Source organism: Jaculus jaculus, chromosome 1 (genome assembly GCF_020740685.1).
Source record: "Jaculus jaculus isolate mJacJac1 chromosome 1, mJacJac1.mat.Y.cur, whole genome shotgun sequence".
Taxonomy (NCBI): domain Eukaryota; kingdom Metazoa; phylum Chordata; class Mammalia; order Rodentia; family Dipodidae; genus Jaculus; species Jaculus jaculus.
Window position 1 is genome coordinate 206,841,583 of NC_059102.1, and position 10,737 is coordinate 206,852,319.

Here is a 10,737-nt window from a genome sequence, read left to right on the forward strand (position 1 = left end):
ACCTTCCTTTTCTTTCTTGACTAACGTTGGACTAAAGTCTACCCTGTCCGATATTAAGATAGCAACCCCTGCTTGTTTTCTAGGCCCATTTGCTTGAAACACCGTCTTCCAACCTTTCACCCTAAGATAATGTCTATCCTTTGTAGAAAGGTGAGTTTCTTGGAGACAACAAATTGTAGGATCCTGCTTTTTTTTAAATTAATTAATTAATTTATTTATTTAAGAACGACAGACACAGAGAGAAAGACAGATAGATAGAGAGAGAGAGAGAGAGAGAGAGTGGGCGCGCCAAAAAATATGGAACGCTCCACGAATTTGCGTGTCATCCTTGCGCAGGGGTCATGCTAATCTTCTCTGTATCATTCCAATTTTAGTATATGTGTTGCCGAAGTGAGCACAGGATCCTGCTTTTTAACCCAGTCTGCAAATCTATGTCTTTTCGTTGGGGCATTGAGGCAGTTGATATTAACAGATATTATTGAAAGGCATGTATGAATGTTTGCCATTTTTTTTTTTTGTGGTTCTGGTTCTACCTGTGCTCTCTTCTGTTAACTAGTATTTTAGTATTGCTTGTCTTTTCTTGGTTCCTTATATGTGTGCTTTTCCTTTTCTTCGGCATGGAGGATTCTATCAAGTATTTTCTGTAGAGCTGGTTTTGTCTTCAAATACTCCTTTAACCTGCTTTTGTCATGGAATGTCCTTATTTCTCCATCTATTTGAATGGATAACTTTGCAGGATAAAGTAACCTTGGTTGACAGTTGTTCACTTTCATAACTTGGAATATATCACCCCAAGCCCTTCTGGCTTTAAAAGTTTGTGTTGAATAATCTGCTGTAATCCTGATGGGCTTACTTTTGTAGCTAACTTGATTTTTCTCTCTAAATGCTTTCAATATTTTTTCTTTGGTGTGTGTGTTTGGAAGTTTGATAATAATATAACAAGGAGAGGTTCTTTCCAGGTTTTATCTGGCTGGGGTTCTAAAGGCTTCCTGTATCTGTATTGGCACCTCTTTCCCAATTTGGGAGAAATTTTCTTCTATGATTTTGTTGAAGACACCTACTATGCCTTTTGAGTGAAATTCTTCTCCTTCTACTATGCCCTGAATTCTAATATTTGATCTTTTCATAGTGTCCCAAATATCTTGAAATTCCCACTCATACTTTTCTATAAGTTTGTCTTTTTCTTTGTTGGCCTGTATTAGATCTGCCCCCTGGTCTTCTAGCTTAGATATTCTGTCCTCTCCTTCATCCATTCTACTGGTGAGATTTTCTACAGAGTTTTTTATTTCATTAATTGTGTTCTTCATTGCTAGTAATTCTGACTGGTTGTTCTTTATTATTTCTATTTCCTTATTTTATTTTATTTTTTTATTTGAGAGCGACAGACACAGAGAGAAAGACAGATAGAGGTAGTGAGAGAGAATGGGTGCGCCAGGGCTTCCAGCCTCTGCAAACGAACTCCAGATGCATGCGCCCCCTTGTGCATCTGGCTAACGTGGGACCTGGGGAACCAAGCCTCAAACCGGGGTCCTTAGGCTTCACAGGCAAGCGCTTAACCGCTATGCCATCTCTCCAGCCCTCTATTTCCTTGTTTATGTCTTGTATTGCCTTTTCTATTTCATGAAATTGGTGTCCTGCATCTTCTGCATCTTCTTTGATTCCTTTGATTTCCTCTTTATGTTCCTCTTTTACTCCTTTGATTTGTTCTCTGACTTCTTTGAACATATTTACAATCATTCCTTTGAAATCTTGCTCAGGCATTTCCTCTAACTCGTTCTCACTGGAGGTCATTTCTGATGCATTAATACTTTTGGGTGGATTTCTATCGTCTTGCTTTTTAGTGTTTCTTGTGTTATAATGTATATATTTTTGCATCTTGGATTAAGCTAATGCTTGGATTTTCTAGCTAGCTGGGTATTGTTAGCTGTATCAGTTTATTTGGTGTTATATATTTTCAGGGTAGGAGCTTAAGGTATTAGATGTTGCTCTTAAGACTCTGAGAGTATCTACAAAGGTGCTCCTAGGGGTTGAGTTTCCCTGCTATGGTAGTATTCAAGTAGGCTAAGTGGAATAAAACACAGGTAGATTCTAAAAGTTAACTAAACACTGTACCCATTCAGTCAAAAACAGCCCCAAGTATGTGTGACAGAGTAGTTATTATAACAACTAGATCTTCTATCAACATAGAGGTTAAGATTTCTGGTCTGTTGAGGGATCCAAGTCAGCTTGTTACCAAGTGAGACCCCTCCCTGGTGCAAACCCAGTTACCTTGGATGATTTTGGTCTCAGTCAAGTTGCTGCCTGGGTCGTTGGGCTGCTGTTCTGATTTCTGGAGCTGGGCACTGGCTTTTTCTGCGGGGCAAGCCAAGCCTGGCAACTGTGGCCATGCAGATCAGCACTCCCGCTGCTGGAACTGCTGCTGCGAAAGCTGCCTGTGCTGGGTCTGTCAGCAGCTCAAGCTGCTGCTGCTGGGCCCACCACTGCTGCTGCCTCTGCTGCTGCTGCTGCTGTAGCTGCCACTTCTGGAGCCCCTGCTGTTGCTGAAGCTGCTGCTGCTGGATCTGCTGTTGTTGCTGCTCCTGGGTCTGCTGCTGTGGGGTCTGCTGCTGCTCCCACTCCTGGGTCTGCTGCTGCTGGGGCTTCTGGTGCCGGTTCTGGAGCTGCTGATGTTGCTGCTGAACTCTACTCCAGCTTGTGTCCTGCTGTAGGCTCATGTTGGCGTGGCCGGGTCCTGGACCGCTGTTTTGTTCGCCGGAGCTGAGGTCAGGATGTGGGGGAGGGGAGGGAGCCGCAGCTTCTGTGGTTCGCTCACTGCTCCACGTGTTCTTCTACCTTGCGGTCTGCTCCTCTGTTGCTCACTGCCGCTCTCCCTTCACTTTTCCTGAGTTGCGGAGAGCGCAGTGTGAGGGGAAAATCCTGCACCTGGCTTTTCCTGTGGCTGGAGCTGAGCCTGGCAGCTTTCTAGTGTGCCCCACCACCGCCACCATTTGCGGAGCTGCCCGGGCCTCTTTTGCCAGCCTGTCCCTGCTCTGGATCTCTCCTACTTCTCTGCTGCTGCTTCAATTTCTTATACACCTCACTTTTTAGTAAAAGTGTGTATTTTGCTGAGTTTTTTTTGGTCTTTTATCCCCGCAGGCTGCTTTGGCTTGATACCTATGCCGCCATCTTAACCGGAAGTCTGTCCATCTCTTTTTTGAGGTAAGATTTCAATTTGAGTTCTGATTTTCTTTTTTAAAAATATTTGTTGTTTAGTTTTATTTATTTATTTGAGAGCACCAGAGAAAGAGACAGAAAGACAGAGACAGAATGGGCACACCAGGGCTTCCAGCCACTGCAAACAAATTCCAGATGTGTGCGCTGCCTTGTGCACCAGGCTAATGTGGGTCCTGGGGAATTGAGCCTCAAACCATTGTCCTTAAGTTTCAGAGGCAAGCGCCTAACCGCTAAGCTATCTCTCCAGCCCACATTCTGATTTTCTTGATGCTTCCTGTAGCTCATTTTTGCATTTGATCAAGTCTTCATTAAGCTTAATCAACCAGTTTTTGAGGTCTTCCATTTCTTGAATTACCTCCGTTTTATTCATATCTCTTTGGAGGGTTCTAATATTTTCTTCAATCAAGTTAATCCTACTGTCAAAGGGTGAATGTTTTAGTAAACAATTCATTCAATTTCATGGATACAGTTGTTTCTTTGATGGTTTGCTTCTTTTTCAGAGATTTGTTTTTTGATCAGGTTCTTTTTGATTGTTGTGTTTTCATTTTGGGAATGAATTTCTATTGTTTTCTCTAAGATTTCATTGGAGTCTTTCATATTACTACTAGGCATCCTTGGTGTAGATCTCTCAGTTTTCTGACTTTCATTGGCTTTTTTCTTTGCATTGTTGTCTACCCATTTTAGGAAGACTCCTTTTTGATTGAGGAGAAGCAAGTTTTTGTCCTTTGGCCTATTCACCCTCTGGCTCAGGTGAACAGGGATGTTGGTACCTAATGGCCATTCAGGATACCAGCACAAAAAGCTTGATTCTATAGCTCACAAAGGGGCCAGGCCCCTAGAATCAAGGCACAATGGGACCTACCTCTAGGAGGAGCAAGGGGTCTGGGATCTGGCCTACTTTGTGCTGTGCACAAAGCAGTGCAGGCAACCCAGACTGGGGAGGTGGGAGGAGCCAAGGTACAGGTGTCTGTCTTACTCACTCCAGACCTCCATGCCTGCCCACAAACTCTCTTTACAAGAAACTTTGAACCCAGAGGTGGGATGAGCCCAGAGATGGGTCTGGCCTACTCACTCCAGACCTCTGTGACTGTCCACACAGTGACCAAACAAGGAACTTAGACCTGGGAGGTGAGAGGAGTCCAGAAATTGGTCTGGCCTAGTCACTCCAAACTGTCTTGCCTGTCCATACACTGATCTGATAATATTTATTATGAAATATCTTCTAAATATGAAAGGAGCCAATAGGTTAAATATTATAAAAATCATTTACTATGTTAACTGTAAATACTATGAGTAATTTAACACAAAAAATGTCACTGAAATCAGGGTGCAGAGAGTGGTGGCCTTTAGTTCCATTACTAAGGATATTGTCTCAGTAATACAGGGAACAGTACAGGTTTCATGGTGATTTGTTTGTGTATGTAGGAAATACTCAGTTTAAAACAAAAGGATATGCCAAAATCTTATAATTAATACCAGAGTTTTCTATGCTGCTGACTAAGAAAGGCCTCTTAGGCAGCTATAGCAACACTTGTGTGTAGCTGAGGTCTGCATAAGAGCCACTCAACTAAGCCAGAATGATTAATGCTACACAATGTAGTATTCAATATGCAAATTTCAATATACAAATTCTTTCCATACAGGTACTTGGAAATTAAAATGCAACACAAAACTAAACAACAGATCATCTCACTAACTGATAACAAGACTTAGAATATTGAGGAGCATGAACTTGTTCTCATAGAACTAAAAAGATATGTGTGAGTCTTAGAGTCAAAGTTTTAATGTTAAAATGTATTATTGTTGGCCCTCTGGTTAAGATGGTGGCTTAGGTACCACGCCAAAACAGCCTATTGGGGAAAAAGGCTGAAAAAACTCAGCAAAATACATGCTTTTACTAAAAAGTAAGGTGTATAGGAAATCAAAATGGCAGTGGAGAAGTAGAAGACATCCAGAGCCTGCACAGGCTGGCAAAAGCGGCCCTGGTAGGTCCACTGACCGTGGCGGCAGCAGTGCACCAGAAAGCCACCAGGCTCGGCTCCAGCCACAGGAAAAGCCAGGTGATGGGAGCTTCAACTCACACCAGAGCTCTCCACAACTCCAGAAATGTGAAGGGGGAGTGGCAGTGAGCAATGGAGGAGCAGATCACGAGGTAGAAGAACACATGGAAGATCAAGAGAACTAGAACAGCTGTGGCTCCCTCTCCTCCCCCACCACCTGTGCCCAGCTCCAGTGAACAGAGCAGTGGTCCCAGGACCCAGCCACGCCAACTTGAGCTGACAGCGGGACCCAAGCAGGTGCAAAGTCCTGCAGCAACATCAAAGGCTCAAGAACCAGCAACAGTGGCCCCAGCAGTGGCAGATCCAATAGCAGCAGCTTCAGAGGCAGCAGTTGCAGATCCATCAGCAGCAGTGGAGGATCTAGCAATGGCAGCTAAAGCAGCAGCAGCAGTGGCAGCAATAGCAGTGGACCCAGCAAAGGTGACAGATCCAGCAGCAGCAGCTACAGGAGCAGCAGTGGCAGTTCCAGCAGTGGGGGTGCCAATCTGCAGGGCCACAGTTGCCAAGCTCGGTTTGCCCCACAGGAAAAACCAGTGCCCAGCTGCAGAAATCAGAACAGCAGCCCAACGACCCAGCCAGCAACTTGACTGAGACTAAAATCATCCAAAAAAGTAACTGGGATTGCACCAGGGAAGGTTCTTACTTGGTCACAAACTGACTTGGATCCCTCAACAGATCAGAAATCTTAACCTGTTTGTTGATAGAGGATCTGGTTGTTATAATAACTACTCTTGCATAAATTCTTGGTGCTGTTTTTGATTGAATGTGTACAGTATTTAGTTAAATTTTAGAATCTACCTGTATTTTATTCCACTCAGCCTACTTGAACACTCCCATAGCAGGGAAACTCAACCCCTAGGAACACCTTTGTAGACACTCTGAGAGACTTAAGAGCCACACCTAACACCTTAAGCTATTATGCTGAAGATATAAAACATCAAATCAATTGATGCAGCTAAGATTACCCAGCTAGCTAGAAAATCTAAACATTAACTTAATCCAAGATGCAAAAATATATACATTATAACATAAGAAACACTAAAATTCAAGATGATATAATTCCATATAATAGTATTAATGCATCAAAAATGACCTCCAGTGAGAACAAGTTAGAGGAAATGCCTGAGAAAGATTTCAAAAGAATGATTGAAAACATGTTCAAAGACGTCAAAGAACAAATCAAAGTAATCAAAGGAGAAATCAAAGAGGAAATCAAAAGTATCAAAGAGGAAATCAAAGAAGATGCAGGACACCAAATTCATGAAATAAAGAAGGCAATACAAGACATAAATAAGGAAATAGAAATAATAAAAAAAAAACAGTCAGAATTACTAGCAATGAAGAACACAGTTAATGAAATAAAAACCTCTGTAGAAAATCTCACCAGTAGAATGGATGAAGGAGAAGACAGAATAAGAAGACCAGCTGGCAGATCTAATACAGGCCAACAAAGAGAATGACAAACTTATAGAAAAGTATGAGTGGGAATTTCAAGATATTCGGGACAATATGAAAAGATCCAATATAAGAATTCAGGGTATAGTAGAAGGAGATGAATTCCACTCCAAAGGCATAGTATGCATCTTCAACAAAATCATGAAGGAAACTTCCCCCAAATTGGGAAAGAGGTGCCAATGCAGATACAGGAAGCCTTTAGAACCCCAGCCAGAAAAAACCTGGAAAGTACCTCTCCTCGTTATATTATAATCAAACTTCCAAACACACACACCAAGGAAAAAATATTGAAAACAGTTAGAAAAATCAAAATCACGTTACCTACAAAGGCAAGCCCACCAGGATTACAGCAGATTATTCAACACAAACTTTTAAAGCCAGAAGGGCTTGGAATGATGTATTCCAAGTTCTGAAAGATAACAACTGTCAACCAAGGTTACTTTATCCTGCAAAGCTATCCATTCAAATAGACGGAGAAATAAGGACATTCCATGACAAAAGCAGGTTAAAGGAGTATTTGAAGACAAAACCAGCTCTACAGAAAATACTTGATAGGACCCTCCATGCTGAAGAAAAGCAAAAGCACACATAAAAGGAACCTGGAAAAAACAAGCAATATTCAAATACCACTTAACACAAGAAAGCAAAGGTAGAACCAGAACACCCCCCCCCAAAAAAATGGCAAACGTAAATACACACCTTTCAATAATATCTGTTAATATCAACTGCCTCAATGCCCCAACCAAAAGACATAGGTTTTCAGACTGGGTTAAAAGCAGGATCCTACAATTTGTTGTCTCCAAGAAACTCACCTTTCAACAAAAGATAGACATTATCTTAGGGTCAAAGGGTGGAAAACGCTGTTTCAAGAAAATGGGCCTAGAAAACAAGCAGGGGCTGCTATCCTAATATCTGACAAGGTAGACTTCAGTCCAACGTTGGTCAAGAAAGTTAAGGAAGGTCACTTTATATTGATTAAGGGCACACTACAACAGGAGGACATTACAACCCTAAACATATATGCACCTAACATGGGGGCTCTCAAATTCACCAAACAAACACTATTAGGACTAAGTCACATAACACCAAACACAGTGGTGGTGTGTGACTGTAACACCCCACTCTCATCAATGGACAGGTCATACCAGGAAAAAATAAACAGAGAGGCATCTGGACTAAATGAGTTTATAGAAGGAATGGACCTAACAGATATATACAGGATATTTCATCCAAAGGCTGCAGAATATACATTCTTTTCAGCAGCACATGGAATATTCTTTAACATAGATGATATATTAGGACACAAAGCAAATCTTAAGAAATTCAGGAAATAACTACTTGCATTCTATCTGACCATAATGGTATTAAACTACAAATCGTTACAAGAGAAGCTGTAGAGCATACACAAAATCATGGAAACTAAACAATACAGTACTAAGTGATGAATGGGTCTATGAAGAAATCAAGAAGGAAATCAAAAAGTTTATAGAGTCAAATGACAATGAGAACACAACATATCAAAATCTCTGGGACACAATGAAGGCAGTTCTATGAGGTAAATTTATAGCCTTAAGTGCCTATATTAAGAAATTAGAAAGGTCGCAAGTAAATGACCTAATGCTTCACCTTAAAAAAGAAGAACAAGGCAAACAAAAAATAAGTAGTTGGGAAGAAATATTAAAGATTAGGGCAGAAATTAATGAAATAGAAACAACAACAACAAAAAAAAAAACAATCCAAAGAATTAATGAAACAAAGAGTTGGTTCTTTGAAAGGATAAAAATGATTGATAAACCCTTAGCAAATCTGACCAAAAGAAAAGGAGAAGAGAAACAAATTAATAAAATCAGAGAAGAACAAGGTAACATCACAACAGATTCCAGAGAAACTCAAAAAAATCATAGGGACATAACATAAAAGCATATACTCCACAAAGTATGAAAATCTGAAAGAAATGGATGATTTCCTTGATCTATATGACCTACCTAAATTAAATCAAAATGAGATTATTCACTTAAATGGACCTATAACAAACATGGAGATCCGAACAGTTATCAATAATCTCCCAACTAAAAAAAGCCCAGGCCCAGATGGATTCACTGCTGAATTTTACCAGACTTTTAAGGAAGAGCTAACACCATTGCTTCTTAAGCTTTTCCAGGAAATAGAAAAAGAAGGAATTCTACCAAACTCCTTCTATGAGGCCAGCATCAACCTGATACCAAAACCAGTCAAAGATAGAACAAAAAAAGAAAATTACAGACCGATCTCCCTCATGAACATAGATGCAAAAATTCTCAACAAAATATTGGCAAACAGAATACAAGAGTATATCAAAAAGATCATTCACCCTGACCAAGTAGGCTTTATCTCAGAGATGCAGGGATGGTTCAACATGCGCAAATCTATAAATGTAATACATTACATAAACGGGTTGAAGAACAAAAACCACATGATCATCTCATTAGACACAGAGAAAGCATTTGACAAAATCCAACTTCCCTTCATGATAGAAGTCCTACAGAGACTGGGAATAGAAGGAACATATCAATATAATAAAGGCTATATATGACAAGCGTACAGCCAACATATTACTAAATGGGGAAAAACTGGAAGCTTTTCCACTAAAATCAGGAACAAGACAAGGGTGTCCGCTGTCCCCACATTTATTTAATATAGTTTTGGAAGTCTTAGCCATAGCAATAAGGCAAGAGACACATATAAAAGGGATACAAATTGGAAAGGAAGAGATCAAGTTATCATTATTTGCAGATAACATGATTCTATACATAAAGGACCCTAAAGACTCTACTAGCAAACTGTTAGAGCTGATCAAAACCTACAGCAATGTAGCAGGATACAAAATAAATACACAGAAATCAGTGGCCTTCATATATACTAACAACAAACACACAGAGGATGAAATCAGACAATCACTCCCATTAACAATTGAATTAAAAAAAAAAAATAAAGTACTTGGAATAAACCTAACTAAGGAAGTAAAGAATCTCTATAATGAGAACTTTAAAATACTCAAGTGATGGGCTGGAGAGATGGCTTAGTGGTTAAGCACTTGCCTGTGAAGCCTAAGGACCCCGGTTCGAGGCTCGGTTCCCCAGGTCCCACATTAGCCAGATGCACAAGGGGGCGCACGCGTCTGGAGTTCGTTTGCAGAGGCTGGAAGCCCTGGCACGCCCATTCTCTCTCTCTCCTTCTACCTGTCTTTCTATCTGTGTCTGTCGCTCTCAAATAAATAAATAAATTAATTAAAAAATAAAATAAAATAGAATACTCAAGTGAGAAGTTGCAGAAGACACTAGAAAGTGGAAAATATATCCGTTGTTCCTGGATTGGAAGAATCAATATTGTGAAAATGGCAATGTTACCTAAAGCAATCCACACATTCATGGAAATAGAAAAAACATTCCCAAAACTCATTTGGAATCACAAAAAAACTCAAATATCTAAAATAATACTGAGCAACAAAAATAAGGCTGGTGGTATCAACATACCTGATTTTAACCTGTACTACAGAGCCATAGTGACAAAAACAGTGTGTTACTGGCAATAAACAGACATGTAGATCTGTGGAACAGAACAGAGGACCCAGATGTAAGCCCAAGTAGCTATAGCCACCTGATATTCGATAAAAATGCCAAAAGTACTCATTGGAGAAGAGACAGCCTCTTCAGCAAATGGTGTTGGGAAAACTGGATATATATCTGCAGAAGGATGAAAATAGATTCTTTTGTCTCACCATGTACAAGAATTAAGTTCAAATGGATTAAAGACCTAACATCAGTCCTGAAACTCTGAAACTGCTAGAGGAAAAAGTAGGGGAAACCCTTCAACATATTGGTCTTGGCAAAGACTTTCTGAATACAACCCCAATTGCTCAGGCAATAAAACCACAGATTAACCACTGGGACCTCATTAAATTACAAAGATTTTGCACTGCAAAGGACACAGTGAAAAAAGCCAAGAGGCAACCTACAGAATGGGAAAAAAA

General features: G+C 40.4%; 1 non-coding gene across 1 annotated transcript; it reads right to left on the reverse strand.

The window, feature by feature from the left end:
* Positions 1-291: 291 nt before the first annotated feature.
* LOC123458152 lies at positions 292-398 on the reverse strand. The gene has a single exon (XR_006635450.1). It is a non-coding gene; the product is annotated as a U6 spliceosomal RNA (small nuclear RNA).
* Positions 399-10,737: the final 10,339 nt, after the last annotated feature.